The following is a 17,441-nucleotide window of genomic DNA, read 5'->3' on the forward strand; positions in this document are numbered from 1 at the left end:
AGTAAATGAGTTAGTTAATACAGCAAAGTCACCCAACATAAGTTAATCAAATTAGACAATCACCATTTTCTTGATCATTAGTACATTTTATTAAAAACAAAACAAAACATCTTTTTATTAAAGATAAGAGAATATCCTTGAGTGAATTTTAAGTATTCCTAGTGAAATTCTTATAATCCCAAGTCATTACATTAGAAATTATTTTACATTTTAAAATAAAAATTACAAATTACAAATTATGTTCTTGTGTTTTTGTTAGATAAATTACTTTGTGATATTTCAGTGTTTCTTTTGCATTGTGATCCATTTAATTTTTTATCTGAAACATTACAATGTCAACATACAAGCAGGTTCAGGAAAGCAAACTACATGGACATATACTTTTTTGTGTTCTTACAATTTTGGTATCTTTGAAATTTAATTCCAATGTAGCATTTGCTTTACATATCACTTCCTCAGCAACAAAATGAATTTTCCAAATAGAGAAAAGTTGATGAAGATAGGTTTTGTAAACAAATTTATTTATTTATTTGTTATTTATTTTAACTTTCTTGCAAAGAGGCTGAGGAATACAAACTGATACCATAGGTCTTCTAAATTTATGACCAGTCTGCCATAAGAGTGAGAGCAGTTGACAGAAATCTGGACTTTCCCTTTCTCAAATTGCTGATCTGGTTATTTAAGTAATGTAATTGCTCTCCACATTTGTCAACATATGGTGGTATGTTGTAGTGGTATAAGCACTATCTAAAATGTCATAGCGAGGTACTTCTGTTGCGGTGGCCCCAGGAGGATGAGCCACGGCCGCGTCTTAAGATGCCGATGCAAAGACTCAGAGAGACATCAATATGATTATGCAGCTGAGCCAACTTTATTGTGCAGGTTACATACTTTTATACCCCAGAACACATGCTATTTTTAGAATAATTGCTAAGCAGTGGTTCTTGCTCTATCCTTGCGAGATAAGCAGTGTCCAATTAGTTGCTCTTTTCCCACACATACCAGGGCCATCTGGTTCCACCACAAACTTACTCCTTCATTGTTGCCCAGTCAATGGTGCACCACTTCTCGAATCCAGTGATCCAAACATGCTGTTTTGTTTGCAGTGCTCCGAAGGTAAGCACACATAAGCTCCTTCTCTAAGCTAGTCCTCCACATACTTCCTTTTGGCAATGGCTACATTAATACAACTGCGAAGGATTTTATTATTGCTGTTTATTGATGCTTTTTGTTTGTTTGTTTGTTTGCTTGTTTGCTTGTTTGTTTGTTTTAAGCTAAAGAATGTTGCTTGAAAAAGAGGAGGAAAAAAAGAACACTGACATTCAATCAAATGATCATGAATTTTCTTTTGTATTCTTTTGTACTTCTTTAGAATTATTTTGAAATAATAATGAACTAAACTACAATTTTTACAAGCTAAAAGAAGAATGGAAATAAGTATTTCCCTTTAAAAATAATGTTAATGCTGACTTTCTGTTGAACTATTGTCTTCAGTAATCAACAGTAAGTAGTTCTGAAAAGAAAAAAAAAAAGAAAAGAACACATATTAGATACATTTGTAGGCAATTCTATATAAAATGTTGGTTGAATTCATTTGTTTCCTGTTACTTTTCAAGTAAATGTTTATTAACAAATTACTGTAAAAAAAATCTTATAAATAGTATTTGACATTTTTAGGACTAATTCTTAAGAAATAGCCATTAGTCTAATGGGTCTCGTAGAAAATTTTCCATGAGTGTAGCCATGAAATTTCAACTGCATCTTTTATGTTTCTGTATTTCATGACAGCTCTCAAAACTTCCTTGAGATTTCTGTTTCTGTTCTCATGAATGAAGTATAAACTCTTCAGAATTTGAAAGAACAGTGGAATGTCACAAGAATTCTGAACACACAGAGCTTGTCAGCAGTGTAGACACTAGGGATAATCACAATCAGCAGCACTCTCTTTTCTATTACTAATCAACTCCTTCCCTCAGTTCCTGATTAAACCATATGTCTTACCACCACATGGAGACACGTATGATGCCCGATAATTAAAATATTTTAAGGCACTCAGATTTTCAGTTCTGTCTTTTCCTTTAAGATTCAAGAAAGGTTTTTCTGATCATTCATTTCATGGTGCCTTTCTGTGTTCCCTATTTATCTGTGAGAAATAAATAAATAAAACTAATAGCAGCAAATTCATACCTAACTGTATACTTAAAAAACAGTACACTCTTTAGGGTGACAAAACCTCCTTCCTTACTCTTACTCCAGAATGCACTGTAGTCACTGAAGCACTGTGTTGCTCAAAGGGTTTCCATACTAAACTGGAATACCACCAATAGTTATCTGGTGACATTATTATAATAATACTCAGTCTTCTGAAAACATGAGTCTTTTAGCCTTTATTCCTTCATTCCAAAGCTTTCACTCCTGTTTGACTCTTGGAGGTTGTATATGCATGGTTACTGATAAAGTGCTCACCAGCAGTGACATTTCAAGTTAAACAATAGGCATGGCTAGTAACTGCCCACTTCTGGTGCTTTCTAGCCTTTTCTTTCTGGAATGCTTTGCCTTTGACTGTATGCAAAAGCACATAAGATCGAAGAAAAAATCAGTTCTCTCTTCTTTTCAAGACAAAATATTCCACTTTTTCACTACCACTCCATAAAACTAGTTGCAATAGTTTACTCTTTCTTGTGTCTGCCACCCTTTTTTTAGAAATTGTGGCACCAGTAGCAGACAGCAAAGTGTTCACACTTTTGTGGTTCAAGTTCCTAGGGTAGCACACCTGCTTAAAGGACTTTTGCAGGTATGTTTACAGAAGTTTATGGGCACATGCATACATTTTATTCTTCCATCTTGGTAATGTAAATTCTAGCAGTGAGGTCAGGCAAACCATGGGAAATGACAGCACCATAAAACACTATCATTCAATCTGTAAAGCAATCTGGCAGAACTTGTGTAACAGCTGTGTCATAAATACTATTTCACATCTTATGGGAACACAGATCTCAATTGGTTGTGTTATTTTGTATGTGACTGACAAAACTCACTTCATATGAATACTAGATAGATATTTTGAAACTTTCTAAGGGGAGAGATATGTGTAACAACCATTAATCTTCTCTTGGAAAGAAGTGGGTGTTGTCTGTGTTAAATCAACATGAAAACAGAACTCTTTGTTCAAGTACTGCTAATGTTAAAGAACATCTTCAGCCATATATGTTTTCTGATTAATCAAGGACAGTTCTTCCCCTTGGAAAACTGGCAATGGAAGAACTGTTCAATTTGTTCTTAGGTGACTATACAAAAATAGATAGCATAAGGGGAATACTCCCCCCATGACCACCAAGGGTCACATAAGCCCCCTAAGCAACACAGTGCAAGTGCAGACAGCAAGGAAAGCCAAAAGGGGACAGAGTGTAATGACTGTTTAGTCTTGTGTATACGTAGGTAGTAGATATTTCTTCTGTATTAGATAGGCAGAATACTTGAGAATTTAATGTAAAAACATGGTGAATAAACTTGCATTATTGTACTTCGTTTTTGGAAACTTCCATTGGCACCTGAATCTAATTAAAAAAAACACCACCTCTCCTGAGTGTGTGGGAATTTTCTCATTGTACACTGGGTAATGAATCCACTTATCAGACAATAGTACTTAGCGTACTTTTGAAGCAGATAAGTCAGGATGCCGTTCTTCACTGTCTGTTTCATATGTTTGGTAGGAACAATGGCAATGTTACTTGTGTTAACAAAAGAAATGGAACTCTCCATTACAGTTAGTAGATGACTAATACTTGAGCCTCCTCACTAGATTAGCAAAAGCAATATGTAAGCATTTCTTCTGAAAACACTAAATGTTTTACTACATTCTTGTACCTATCTGAGGATATAGCCACCATTTTCTCTGCCAGAACTGAGGATTGCCTTGGGGGACAGACGAGCTATTGACAACAGTCATTTCTGCTGCAGTCTTCTGCTACAGCACAAAATGTGTAAGTCATGGCTCAGGTAAAAGCATATTCCAGCCCTTCTTTCCCTCCCATCCACAGCCCTCAGTGAGGAAGGGAGGGCAGGTGGGAAATGGCTGCTTACACTTTTGACCCACGCATTACCTCAGATAAGCTGCATGCCTTAGACCTACTCAAAGCAAAGCCAGCCGCAGTGTTTGGTTTCTTAGCACACTGAAAACACAAACAGGAAAAAAGAAAAAGAGAAAAAAAAATAAAACCAACAGCCTCTATCATTTGTTCAGGCACTTCCTGTCATAGAGAAAGCTTGAAGCTACTCCGCTTGCAACCCAGTAACTGGACAAGAGGAGCAGTACGGGAAGTACAGCACACAGAGCTGATAATGTAGGTTATTTTCAGAGTTGCCCAGCAAGTTTCTGGCAAGACTTCCAAGGTGCCAGAGAGACCCCAGCACTGCGCAGCCTATGGCCGCCGGGGCAGGAAGCCCAGAGAAGGGGGAAAGAGAGAGAAGAGAGCGGAAGGAGGGGAAGGGAGCAAACGGAGGAAAGGCGAGGGCTGAACCCATTGCCCTCAGCTGCACCACAGCGCCCCCTGGCGGCGGCGGCTGCGGGGCGCCCTTCGTTCCAGCGCGCGACCGTGAATCGCCGCCTGCCACCACCCAGGGGGCGGAGCCACGCGCTCATTTAAATATATCGGAGACTCATTTGCATGCCGCGAGGATGACCGGCCCCGGGATTGGCCGGCTCTGGGGCAGCCCCGCTGCCGGCCGCGGAAGGGGCGGGGCCGTCCAGGAGAGGGGAGGGGACACCACGGCGATTTGCATAACGGCCCGGCGCGTGCGAGGGGAGGAGGCGGTGCTGGCGCCGGGAGCGGGTTCCGATTTTGAATCTACGGCGGCAGCGCGGAGGAGGCGGGAGCGTGCGGCTGCTGGGCGCTGGGTAAGGAGCTGCGCGAGCACAGCGAGTCAGGTACTGCGGGACCCCGGCGGGCGGCGTTCGGGATTCCGCGGCTGCCGGGCAGCGGCAGCACTCTGCGCGGAACGCTGCCCTGCGCGGCGGCGGCAGTGCGCATGCTCCGGGGCTGCAGCTTTGCACACGCGCCGCGCGCACAGACACAGTAGCGCAACTACGCACATACTGCATGGGAGCACGTGACTCGGCTCCAGTGCAGGCGGCGGCGCGCATGCGCGTTGCCGTTTTCACCCAGAGGTGGCAGCAGGTGGGGGAGCGTGGCGCGGGGGCGCGCGTTTCTCCCTCCGTCGCGCGTGTAGGACCCCCTGCGGCGGCGGCCGCGGTTCGCAGGTAGGTGTGGCGTGGCGTGGGCGCTGTGCCGGCTCCTGGAGGCACAGAACGCGCTGCGGCGCCCGGCGGGCATCTGTGGGACCGTCGAATGCTGAGGTGATGCGCAGGCACTGCGGCACGCCCGCACCACGCGGCTGTGGGGCGGCACCCAGCGCCTCGAATGTACCGCTGCGCGCGGTGAACTGCTGCCTGCGCCATGCCGGCTGCTGCTGGGGGCTGCGCTGCTAGAAGCTCGTAATCCTCGACAGATATTCGGTGGAAATGTCTACTGAAGGATGTTCTGTTGTAACAGGAGTGCTGTAATAACGCGAGGTGTTGTCATGGCGGTGTGACTGTTACCACGACCATCGTGAGTCTTTGGATGGAAAAGCTGGGTGGAGTTGTTGGGGGAAGAAATGAGGTGGGCACTGCCCGGATCGAATGTTTCTGGTGACAAGCATTGAGATTAAAATGGCAGCCCTTGCGCAACCACAGAGAAACAGCACTTTGTGTGTCTAGGTCTTGCTGAACAAGGTTTCCAAACAGCAGAGCTATAATGCCTAATAACACACTTTCGTTTGGTGAATGTCCCAGACAAGTAGATACAATATTGCTATGAACAAATTCATTGGGACTTGCATCTGTAAGATCAGAATACGGTATGAGCATGCGGTTTGGCTTTCTCTTGCAAGTTTGAATATATTTTGGGACATTGTCTAGCACTCTTCTTTTTTTCTTACTAATACTTATTACCATTACTAATTCCATATAAGTTCTTAAAAATATGGAACGTGTCTGATTAAATCTGAAATTAAAAATTTATATATAAACTTTCTACACAGGTGAGTTTATCTGAATGTAAAAACGTGTGATTTTCTGATTAGTTACTGTTTAGTGTAGTCCCAGGGGAAGGTATGAAAGAGAGTATTACCTCGAATGCTAAGAATTCTTTGGGTGGATTAGGGGGAAATGCACGGAGAACACTCTATTTGATATGTGGTCATGGGTAGGTAATTTCTCAGTTTTCAGACCACTGAAGTGGGACTAATAGTGGTTGTCAGAACTACCATAAAATGAATTCCCTAGTGCTTACATGGGGACTTATACAATTCGCAAATAACAGCAATTAAACCCACTATTTATTTATCACATTTGGTGGATTTGATTTTTACTACTTTATGTGCTTCACAAATACTTGATCAAGTTCTCATGTACATGTAATGAAAAAAAGAATGTCACTATTCATTTTGGATGGCAGTACATTTTTGCAATTAATTGCTAAATAAATATAGGAAAAATTTTGTTAGTGTTTTTCACAAAGAATCTTGATCTTCATGTTCTCATTATAATATTTCTAGCTTAGTAGACTAACTACGTTGTTCAACGTCCTATCAGTTGCAATCTTGCCACCAAGTGCAGCAGTGCTGAACCCATGTTCTTATGATAATATGGCACTGTTCTGTATTTTGCTGCATGAATTAATTTTACAAGTTTATCTTTGCTTTTGTATAGGCTTGAAATTGATCATACTTAACAGAATCAATTCATAATAAGATACAATACTACATAGATCAATTAAAATAGTCATTCTGATGCTGTTTTTGAGGGACCTTTTAAATCTGATTTCTCATCCGTTACAAAATCTGTTTTCAATAAGATCCTAATCCCAGTAGACATACATACATTCCATATTCTGTGCTTGCTGATACCTCCTGCTTTAGTTTGCATTGGTATGCCCATTTCACATATGCAGAAGCTCAGATTCAGTTGTAGTAGTATGATGGTTTTATTTTTCCTAAAGAAGGCCTTCTGATAATGCTTCCAGAATTTAGGATGCAATCACAAGCAGTATGGTCTTATACAAACAAATGCTTTTACCCCTCGACCAGAGAAGGTGATCTTGCTAGCCAAGAGCCTGAACATCATAAAAATATTTTAAAATATTCATTTTGCAGAATATTAAGCTGGCAGTTAAAAATATTAAACAATTTATAGAACCTTTTTTTAGTAATTAATTTCTAATTAATAACTAAAAAAGTAAGTGTAATTTTTGGGAGAAAGTGGGTTTTTTGTTGTTTTTTTTTTTTTTTCCGTAAGAAGTAGAGGATGCTTTTAGGCTGAAAAGTAGATGACTAAACCAGATGTTACATTTTTCTCCCAAAATAAGACAACATCAATTTCCCTAAATTTAGATGTTTAGTACAAAAAAATATTAATTAGGCATACCTGTGCTTACTGGCAGGAATTTCAACTGTGCCAGAAATCTCAATTATTTATGGAATGCAGACAGTAAAGCCAAAATATATACTTTATTAATGCTCTGCTCTTTGTTAGTTTGCATGAAGGTATTTTTGTCATTTGCTCTCCATGCAGTATTTTTCTATAGTGCTAAGTTATGTGTTCATATTGTGAATTTATTTTAGAAATTACTTCAGTGATACAGGTGTAAATTACAATTTTCTGAAGAAATATTGGATAAGGGAAATGAGTTGCAAACCATAAAATGGTTAAGATTTGTGATTTTTTTTTTATCCAATATATTTTTGTATACGTTTTCCCTTTATAAATAGTGATTTCTCAAATAGAACTATGGCTGCACTATTGACTTCTGTATGTGATATTACTGTGAGAGGCTTACTCACATGTATGTAGCAGTTGAAAACTGGTTAACACAAATGGCACTTTCACAGTGAATGCTTATAATTCAGGAATTTTGTTTATTCTTATCACACTGTGTCCTGTAGTATATTAAAAAAAATGCAATGTTTGAAGCTACAGGGATTTACCTCACTTTCTGTCTGATTTTTGGTTAGAATTGTAGCTGTTATGTGGGATGTTTTTCCTTTTTTTGGTTTTTAAATCCTGATTTATTTCTTTTATGACAGCTCAGTAAGAAGCATAGAGATTACTTTAAAGGAAAACATATCTCTGTGTGTGTGCAACTAAGTTTGTGTTAAATTGGACAATTCCGGAGTGTTTTATCTGTGAATAAAGTTTAGAAGAGAATTGCACAATATCTCAGATTTTAAATTCCTGCAGCTCAGTCTTGTTTTGGTTCTAACAGCCTGGTGGCTCTTCCCAAGGGAGGTAACAGTAGTATTTTAGTTTTCAGTTCTTCAGTTGTGACAATTCTTGTCAACCTTAGTTTTGTGTATCTTTTGAAAGGCAAAATTTTCTGTAACATTGTGGAGTCTTCATTTTCATTAGAGATGTTCATGTTGTGATAATAGCGTTTTGGTGTTTCACTTTTCTTGTTTTTTCTTATTTTTTTTTCCTCCATTCATGTAACAATGGGAGTCAGAAAATCCATTATATCCATGACTTTGTATAGGATGCTTAAGTCTTTGGAAGTATCTGATTATTCAAGTTCGCTTTGGCTACAGATCAAAATCTAAAACTGAGTGTTATCAACTTCAGAGATATAAAGTCCTGATGCAGAAACTGTATCTTCAGAGTGCGTGAATGGCTTTTAGATTGGTATGGATAGAACTAGATCACTGAAGTGTCTTTCTTTCCTGGGTATAAACAGTGATATTGTAATTCAGAAATGTCTGGTTTCATTTTTACTTCAGTTGCCTATTCTGGCTTTAGTTAATGTTCATTTAATTTCTGATTATTTTGTTCCATTTATGTACATAGAATAAAACTATAACATCTGTAGACAATAGAGTTGCAGTTACACTTTAATTTTATGTGCTATGTTTGCTCTTTTCATTTGAGGCTATATTAAATGCTGTTAAAGACCAGAACATTAGTGAAAAATGAATGTTCCACAAAATTAAAAAATGCATAAGGAACATCAAATAAGGTTGTTATATGATACTAGTGATATGCCACCAATAAGAACAAAATGTTAACACATTTATATAAAATAATGGACAGTACATGACAAAATGTGTTTTGATTGTGTTATAGCCGCACAAAGTTTTATCAGAAACCTGCATGATTTGACTGTGATAGCCCTGTCATATGTGATCATTGTCAATTGGTTGATCTGTTCTCTAAAAACTTTGAGAGACTTGTTCATTTTAAGGAAGACTAACATTGGTGAGTGTAGGGTGGATAATTCAAAAGGATGGAATTCAGAGAAGATATAACGGAGGATGGTATATTTCTGTAAGGCCTTATATAGATGGTACACAGACTACTGGTAAGTAAAGGGTGGCTCACCTTTTACAATGGCTTTGTAAAGTCATTGAGGCTCACCAATGACTCCACACGGGAGGGATCTCCAACAAGAGATCCTTCCCTGGTGGTGGTCAGCCCTTAAATGGGTCTGGGAGAGGTGGAGCCAAACTCCACCCCTTCCAATCACACAGGTTACATTGCCTTCACCTGTACCCCTGTGGCCGACAGTGCTTGCCTCAGGTGATCAATCAGTGGTTCAGGCCGTGATTCAACAGTTCCCATATCGTGAGCCTCAAAGACAATTCCTGAAAATGCTGTGCAAATAGGTAGCAGGGCTTTGGAGAGACTCGTTCTCGCCAGTGAGGAAGGAGTCATGGAGAACCTGACAGTACCACATTGTTTTTTTGTGACAGCTAGCTGGTCAGTCAGGACAGAGGTATGTCAGTCAGCATGAAGGCCGTCACATTAGCATACAACTTCAGGCTGCATGATACGCTTCTTGCCTGGTGTGATAAAGCACTGATGATAACCTGGGGTCATTCTGACAAAAAGTGACAAGTCTGTTCATAAATTTGCCGGCAATGTAGTTTTGCTGTTTCTGTTGGTAGCTCACTATCTAGTTTGGTACCACTGATGTATATTTTTAAAACTATCGGCATATTTAACAGCGAGTTTTTCTCTCCCATTCCGTGCCTCTTTTCAGTGAAGATTCACTGGTGTTGTAGCTGAAGGCATAATAGTAACTGTAGTATTAAAAGCAAACAACTAAGGGCCGAGTGTTTAAGCTTCTGTCATGATACTCTGGAGCAATTCAGAATATTATGCATGTGTTTGTATGAAAGCCCCTTATATTTCTTTGTGATTTAGAAGTAACTTAAAAATAAATGAAAAATAAAGAACATGGTGGATTTAAGGTATCTGATTTTGAGCTGTGCATGTTGTATATGAATAAAAACTACTTCTGAGATATCAGCTCTTAGAAGACTGTAATTTGATGTTTGTTCCTGAAAGAAATAATCAAATCATATGGCTTTCCGCAAAATCGTTTTTAAGTAGCTTCCTTATTAAGATACTTAGGTGATATAATGCAGTGTATTTGGTATGTGTAATCTGCGTATTTTACATGTAGAAGAAAAAATGATGTTTTCTAGATTCAATTTCTGGAAATGATTTTAATTCACATATTTAAGATGCATATGGATGCAAATATTTAATCTAGCCGATAAAATAACCTGCGTATTTGTAAGGCTTTGTCACTTTCTTCTGTCCTGTGTATTATCCTCAATTTCATGATACTGCAAGGGAAATATTAAACTTAAAACCAGCCAAACAAACAAAACCCTCACAATGTGACAGAAAGGTCCTTCCATAATTGTCTCTAACCTAGACTTGCAGGAAGAACTCAGAACAAGTTCCCTTGATTACAGTGTTCATTGTCTGATGTTCATCATGAACTTTTCCCCTACTCCCTCATAGCTTAATTTTTATCTAACATAATTCTGTTGTACCTTAATTTTATCTAACAAGTTCTTGCAGTCCCATATGTGAGTTGTTTCTTCAAGTTAGGGTAATGTCCCAAATAAGTATAGGAATAAAGGAAGTTTTTAGCAGGAGATCTATTTAAACTTTAAATCAGATTCATACAAACAATAGTATTTGCTCGTGAATTTCATCAAGAATTGTTTTGTTTACTTAACATTAATAAACATACTGATCAAAAAAAGAGTGAGAACAGAGTATGTTTTGAACTCAAGTGTGGATGATATGCAGTAGACTGATACTCAGATGTACAGCTTCAGCAAAAGTTGTGGTTGCTTTTAAATGATATTGCAACATGAAGTGACTTAAAGCCCTGTCTCCTCTTGATTCCTTAGGTTAGAAACCACAGCACATAGAAATCTGACCTTACCTAGTGACACTGCGGGGGAATGAGGGGTCCATAGACAGTACTTTCATGAGGAAACAATGAAATTATTAGGGAAATTACTGGGTGTAGTTCTGAGCTTCTTGTTTGATGTACATGAGAAGGTTAGAACAGAGAAGCTCTGGTTTTAAAATGTGACGTGACTAGAATAATTGAGCTTTCTGAAATGATACCACAGTGAATTGGCTCCTCATCAAAAGAGGGCAGAGTTAAGGTTGTTGGGAGTTTTTATTATGTGTACAAGCAAAATCTAAACATATGAAATTAGTCAAGTTTAAATTCAGTTCTGAGTCCTTCTAAAAATGCTCAATTTTCCTTATTTGCTTCTGTATTTTGGAGAATCTGTGTAGATGCTAACCCAAATAGCAATTAAAAAATGGCATTGTCATGTTAATATAGTAATTCTACATAATATGGGTTGATTTTAGTGGTTTCTGGACTGAAATATTCACAGGTGAGTTTTTGTTTTTAATTAAACATTCATATTCAATTTAGTTAATATTATTATATTATTAACACAGCTGTGTAGCTGAGTATATGAAAGTGAAGTCTGAGTATGTTCCTATTATTTCTTAGCACTCAGAAGGATTTTCTTTGGGACTAGGTGTCTGTATTAACACATCATCACCCCAGTGTTCATGAAGCTTTGTGATTAGGTGATATACCGCTGCAGTCAGTGTGATATTGTTTCTATCTTGTCTGGGTCAGTGGAAGTGATTTAAAAAAAATATTATTATTATTATTTAAACCAAGTAGTTATGCTTATTTGAACCTATTTAAATTAACTGAGTTTTCATCTACAGAGCTCTGAGACCAAATGTTAGAGAATGCAGTGTGGTACAAGTGTGATTCTTGGTTTCCAAATGGAAACGTTCCAGGTTGATGTTGAACATCTCTGACTGCAGATCAGAATTCAGGTTTTTATATTGTATTTTTGTAGATGTGGTAAATACAGATTTCTCTTCCATTTAAAATGTTGTTACTATAAAAATAAAAATGCGTGTTTAGAGGTGAAATAGTAAGTCTGAGCTTTAGGATGTTGCAAGCTACTGTAAATCTCTGTAAGCTTGAAGGCATTTTATATGTGAAGTTTAAGCTTAAGTTTAATCTGGAGTTAAAAGTGGTTATTCAGAAACAATACTTTTGAATTTGTTCCAAAGTTGATTTTGATGTAGTGTTGTATCTTCACAAAGAAAAGCTTCAATGTAGTGGGTAATTTTAAAGCCTCACTTTTATACTGAAATTATTCTCTACTCAGAAATTTGCTTAAGAGACTTGTCTTTTAAGTTTTTGAACTTTTAAGTGTGCTTTAAGCTTTTGACTATAGTAATTTATGTAGTAGTTGATTACATAAATATGGCTGTTCTTTCCCTTGTTTTGCAAACTATTCTTTTTTTCTTTGTCCTTGTATTAAGCAAGTAATGCATTTAAATATTTTAAATTTAAAATATTAGTGCTGATGAGTACACCAAACATCTCTGTTGGCATGAATAATCAGTCCTGAAGAAACCAGCTACAACTGGCGGCAGATATGTGCAGTTACATAAGCTTAGATATTTTAATAAACGAATAGATAGAGGGCATGTTCTGCTTCTTTGATAAAGGTTAGGAATAATTCAGTGTTAATTTATTTCAAAATAGCTCCATCTGTTCTTGCAACAGATATTTGAAAATAACTTATTTGTGTTTTCTAGAAGGGTTACATGATGAAGCAAGGCAAATAAGGCAGTGCTTCCTCCAGATCTCATGCACTGCTGCCTGGATGAGAGCAGATGATTGGTGCTAATCTTAAGAACAGATCTTAAGGGGGAATTTCTTTTTGTCTAACACTTTTCTGCTCCTAACCCTTCCTTCATTTCCCACATTGCTTCTTCCTCCCCTGAATTCCTGAATAAGTTAGATCTTCAGGAGTGAACTTAAAAACCAAAACAGCAGGAGCACTAGCAAAATTACTGAAGGGATTCTAGATGTTTCCGGGGGGTGGGGGGGGGAGAAAAAATATATATAAAAGTGATGCAATATATTATGTAAGAATTAGGTATGTGAATTCAGGGCTTTACTGAAGTTCTTCAGTGTTCTTGATTTGTCACCTTTTTTTGTTAGCAGCTTCCTCTTTTCTATTTTTCTTTTTTTCTCCTTTTATTGGTTAACTGATGTTTCAGAACAGCTGGTATTCTAAAAAGTTATGGATTGTTTGTTTGTTTTAAAAAGAGGAAAAAAAAAGGAATAAATTAAGGCTACTCTTCAAAATTAATCCCTAATCTTTGTCAGTTCTAGCCATGATTTGGCTCTGTCTGTGGCTGTTAATGTGTAACATGGATTCTGAACTGCCTGGAGTAAGGGAGAATCTGAAGTATGTGGTACAAATTCTGGATTGTAGACCTAGCAAGGCTGCCTCTTTTAATATCTAGTACGTCTTTGTTTATTTTTGTTTTCTTTTTGCAGCTACTCAGAACAACAACTGGTAATGTTGCAGCCATGCATTAACCATTTTCTGTCTGCCTAAGAAACCATTTATCTGGCCCCTCTCTGCCTGTGCAGTTTGTTGCAGTATAGCAAAGAGGGAGGTGCTCTGCTGTATTAAAGCTTTATCCACTGCTGAGTTATCACTGGATGGCTGGTCTTGAGTGCACGTTGCAGCCATCTTAATCACATTTTCAGCGCAGCTGAGACAGTGCAGTTTCAAAATGGCTGGCAAAGTGTTCATTGCAGCAGTTTAGCTTGATTGTATGCAAATGAGCAGAGCTGTTGGCATCACATGCTTCAGACCTTGGAGGTAAGCACCAGCTCTGCTTCGCTGAGAATCAGTTCTATCATTTTTGCTGAACAAAATTTGGAATTCTAACCTATATAAAATACCCTGAAGAAGTGTAATTTTTTTTTCTTGTCAGCTGGAGAGTGGTTGTGGTGGTGTTCTTTCCCCTCTCACTGGATTAATCTGTAGATCTCGATCCTTTCTCAGGATAGATTGGGTGGGAAAGAAGAGGTCAAAGGTCACACTCATATGTCTTCTTTTACATGTGATTTAATTGCAGTTCACTTCCTTACCAGGCCAGAAGAGCTCTTACTTCATGCTGCCCATTATTTCAAAATCTTACCTCATATTTTAACTAACATGTAAAATAAACTCTTCATCAAGTGGCTACATTTATATTTGATATCATACTTCAAACAAGTTAAATTTTTGGTGTTCAGAATCCAAAGCTTTCTGTCAGTTAAATAAGTTGACTTCCATTTTACCAAAAAAGCATGATGCACAGAGGTTGCCATGGTTTCGAGGGAAGCTGTCCTTGTCTCTAGTGTTTGCCATTTCCCTTGTTCTTTGTTTTACTTTATAACAGGCAATTTTGATAAGAAAAAAAAATCACTTTTGCTGTAGGAAATAACTTGTTCAGAAGGGAGCTACAGAGTGCATCTGTTGTAGTAGCATGTGTGATGTGGTTGGGTATTTTTGATTTTCTTTGGTAAAGTGGACGTTGGAATGCATGTGGTATCTTAGGTCCTGAAATCAGTATTAACATGGAACATGTTCTCAGAAGTCCAAGTATACAGTAATACCAGTAGCTGAAAAGATGACTCTTTTCCCTTCCTCCCATGTTTTCAGTATTTTCATTTGTTTTTCAGTAGTGAAAATCATTGATTACTTGCGTGAAAGCATGGCACTCTAATGGATGCAAAGAGATGCTTTTATTAAATATATAAATCAGTTGTGCATTACTTGAATTAGAAGTAGTTACGTATAATGAACAATGAACCTCAACTTTGTTTTTAAATGTGAGATAAATGCATTGTCAGACTGGTCTATGTGGTCTTGTTTGCCTTTTCTCCACTTCTGTGGCACGTGGCATTCTGGAATCATTAGTTTTTTGCTGCTGATAGGTGAGCTTAGAGGGGTAGGCTTCCAGAAGCAAACAAGTCCCTAATGGGGTAACAGTAACGGCGTACATGTGAACTTCTAAGAGAAAAATATCCAAGAATAATTCACTCTGAGGGAGTGTATAGAACATTATTTTCTTTTTGAAAGGTAATTTAAGAACTACTATACTTTTTACATCTTCACACAAGTGTTCATTATATTTGTCCATTACTAAATTGTAAATGACTGGAACAATTCTAGCATGGCTTGATTATGTTCCTTCTAAAACTAAGAAATGTCTCAATTTGCACAGCTGCATTTTCTATTTCAGAAGATACACTGGGAGCAAACAATTTCAGGCAGGATTCAAAGTGAACTGGAATGGATTGCTCAATTAATGCAATACTCTTGAATCCATGCAAATAATTTTCAAACAGCTGACTTGATTTGGTTCCTTAAGTACTAAAATTAAATGGTTATGAAGCACTTAAAACTGTTTTGAATCTTGGATATTTAATCACATTATGATTATTTTAGAACAGTTACATTTTATCTTTAGCTGTAAACTTTACAGTGGCTTTATCGAGAATATAATATTCTCAAAGGAGTTAGCAATAAAGCAAATTAATATTCTTTTCCCTGCATTTTCGTGAATTTTAGGTTTAGGTCCATCCATTTTTCGGTAATTGTTCACTAAATAAATTCATCATGTAAATTTCAAACGACCAAAACTTTTGTACACACACGCATACATATATATACCTGTGTATATATATTTAGTAAGGAGTCAACCAGCGTTTTGTCATTCTAAAAGAAAGGGAGCACAGCTTTTTACTGTGGTGCTGTCTAAACTTCTTGTTTTAGATGCTTTCTCACTCCACCTTTTCTGTAGTAAAGAGAAGATACAACTAGCATTAGCTCTGCCTTCCCTTCTACATCGTAGAATGACCAAGGTTGGAAAAGATCATCCAGTCCAACCATCCACTTATCACCAACATTTACCACTAAACTGTGTCCCTCAGTACCACATCTAAATGTTTCTTGAACACCACCAGGTACAGTGATTCCACCACCTTCCTGAGCAGCCTGTTCCAGTGCATGACCACTTTTTGGAGAAGTATTTCCTAACATCCAACCTGAATCTCCTCTCGTGCAACTTGAGGCCATTTCTTCTAGTCCTATTTCTAGTTACATGGGAGAAGGGGCCAACTACCACCTTGCCATAACCTGCCTTGAGGTAGATTTAGAGAGTAGTAAGGTCACTCCTGAGCCTTGTCTTCTCAAGACTGGAAATCCTAGTTCCCCCAGCTCCTCCTAATAAGTCTTGTGTTCCAGACCACTCACCAGTTTAATTGCTGTTCTCTGAACATGCTCCAGGGCCTCCATGTCATTCTTGTAGTGGGTGGCCCAGATTTGAACACAGTACTGAAGGTGCAGCCTCACCAGTGCTGAGGTACAGAGGGACTATCACTTCCTGGCTTCTGCTGACAATACTGTTTTGGATACAAGCCAGGATACCATTGACCTTCTTGACCATCTAGGCACACTGCTGGCTCATGTTCAACCAAGAGTCAACCAGTACCCCCAAGTCAGTTTCCTCTACACAGTTCTCCAGTCACTGGACCAAGCTTGGAGTGTTGCTTGGGGTTGTTGTGGCCTAAGTGAAGGACCCAGCACTTAGAATTCTTGAATTTCATGCCATTGGCCTCAGCCTAGTGATCTAGCCTGTCCATATCCCTTCTGTAGGGTGAATACCCCAAAAGAATAGTACTCACACAAAATAATGAAGGTGGATGGTATATTTTTGTATGGCTTATCCAAATGGTATAAAGACAACTCGTAAATAAGGAAAGGCTCACCTGTCCTGACATTTGAGGCTTGCCTGGAACTCCACACAGGGTGAATCTCCAACAAGAGATCCTTCCCCACTGGTGTTCAGCCCTTAACTGGGGTCTGGGAGAGGTGGAGCCAGACTCCACCTCTTCCGGTCACACAGGTAAATTGCCTTCACCTGTGCTCCTGCAGCTGACTCAGTGCTCACCTCAGGTAATCAATCAGTGGTTCAGGCCATGATTCAACAGTTCCCATACACTCCACCCCTTCACAACATGAACCACTGATCAAGTTAACTGTAGGGTGAGCCTTCGTTAATAGAGATCTAATACATCGCAACACTTGCCCATTGCGATGCATATTGATATAATCTGGGAAGAGTGATGATTGGTGGGTTTGGGGGACAGACCATTCCAGTCACCCAAACATTGTTGAAATTGGGGGTTGGGTGTCTCCCACCC

At 38.5% G+C, this 17,441-nt stretch overlaps 1 protein-coding gene across 5 annotated transcripts in view; it reads left to right on the top strand.

Moving 5' to 3' along the window:
• The first annotated feature begins 4,768 nt into the window (after positions 1–4,768).
• ATF7IP (activating transcription factor 7 interacting protein) overlaps positions 4,769–17,441 on the top strand; it is a 97,220-nt gene continuing 84,547 nt past the window's right edge. For 2 of the 5 annotated variants that reach the window (XM_065742813.1, XM_065742814.1), the window contains exon 1: positions 5,165–5,260. The gene's annotated coding sequence lies outside the window, so the exon portion shown is untranslated. Of the gene's footprint in view, positions 4,928–5,162; positions 5,261–17,441 lie in introns of those variants that run through there. The other 3 variants (XM_065742812.1, XM_065742810.1, XM_065742811.1) reach the window with 3 other exon arrangements.

Source organism: Cyrtonyx montezumae, unplaced genomic scaffold (genome assembly GCF_038088225.1).
Source record: "Cyrtonyx montezumae isolate F1298 unplaced genomic scaffold, pur_monq_1.0 scaffold_3, whole genome shotgun sequence".
Classification (NCBI taxonomy): domain Eukaryota; kingdom Metazoa; phylum Chordata; class Aves; order Galliformes; family Odontophoridae; genus Cyrtonyx; species Cyrtonyx montezumae.